Source organism: Anas acuta, chromosome 2 (genome assembly GCF_963932015.1).
Source record: "Anas acuta chromosome 2, bAnaAcu1.1, whole genome shotgun sequence".
Classification (NCBI taxonomy): Eukaryota; Metazoa; Chordata; class Aves; order Anseriformes; family Anatidae; genus Anas; species Anas acuta.
The window spans coordinates 113,110,486-113,111,954 of record NC_088980.1 but is presented as its reverse complement, the minus strand read 5'-3'; positions in this window follow the sequence as shown (position 1 = coordinate 113,111,954).

Genomic DNA, 1,469 nt, shown 5'->3' with positions numbered 1-1,469 from the left:
AAGTTATTTGTCCCTAAGAAAGAGAGCTGTACAGACTGATTTTCACATGATTATTCTCTTTAAATGTTGTTTCCTCAGCTTCCTGGGGAACAGAGGTGGACAGGGTGCAGAGTATGCCTTTGAACTCCTGGGCATTTTATTTGGTGTTCTGTGGCTGCCACTACAACATGGCCACAAAGCTGCAGGTACTTCATTTTGGATCATGCCTTCAATCACCTGGGAAATCTCCTTTTATTGTTGCATGCTCAGGTTCCATCATGATCCAGGTCCCTGGGCTGATCAGTGCAAATAGCTAGTGAATACTTGTATAACCTCTCCTGATTATCATGCAGCTGTACTGTGCAGTAACATTCCTTCATTGACTTTATCATTACCTGTTTAATGTTCCTCTGTCTGCTTTTAAAATAGAAATCTTCTTGACCTCAATCAGTGTTTCTTCAAACTCCTTCCTCCCCCGCCCCTATCATGTTCATGCTTCTCCATCAGCCTTTAATGCTCTTTCACTGGGGTGGCTTGTCCTTCATCACCTGCTGCCACTCTCCCATCCTGTCTTTCTATGTTAGGACATCTTCATGTTAGGACATCAGAGCTAACACCACACTCGCAGCCGGGTTTGCCTCCGGTTAATGGTGGGAGGACGAGCTGGAGCTGTGACAGTGACACATGCCCTCTGTGTCAAGGTAGCCTGAGCCCTAGCAAATGCCCTGGGAGGGAGGGGAGAAGGGGGAGACTGGGAAACAGATTCCCATTTGTACTGCACCATGGAGGCTGTGCTGCTGGTGGTGGCACAAAGGGCCGGGTTTGCTTTTGGCACCTAGGAGGGAGCTGCATGGAGTTTTGTATAAGCACTCCTTATGATCCTGATGGGTACAGTGTGTATAATGGTAGAGAGAATGAAAAAAGCAACATATCTGGTGTTCGTTCTGTGGCACATGTCAGGAGGGTGCTTCTGTAAGCACAGATATTGTCCAGGACTCTTCTGAGAGCAGTTACAATGACACTGAAGAGATATCGCTCAAAAAGGGCACAGGCCAGATTTCCTGGGCTCACCTTCTAACAGTTTCACTGTTTCAGAACACCATATTTTGGACAGGTGGAGGACTTCCCACCACAAACACACCTCAGCTTGGTGTTAATGAAGTCTTTTTCATTGACTTTGCCTGCACAGAAAAGAAAGGGAGTGATTCTTCTGGAGGCTGGAAGTGTGTCCACAGCTGTAGGTAGCACAAAGATTTGCAGAGTACTTGTTGCCCTCTATGCTGCTGTACAACAGAGCTTCTGCTCTTGCAGTTAAGTATTTTGCCCAGGTAGTTTCTGATAGGAATGAAAGATTTCAAGCCTATACATGCCTGAAGTTATCAATAGCTGAACTGTGCTTCAGATACTTCCTTGAAAGCATAGATGAAAAACTCTTCTTCTTTGCTCTCAGCATATATACTCATTTCATCATTTTTCCCCCACCCTTTCCA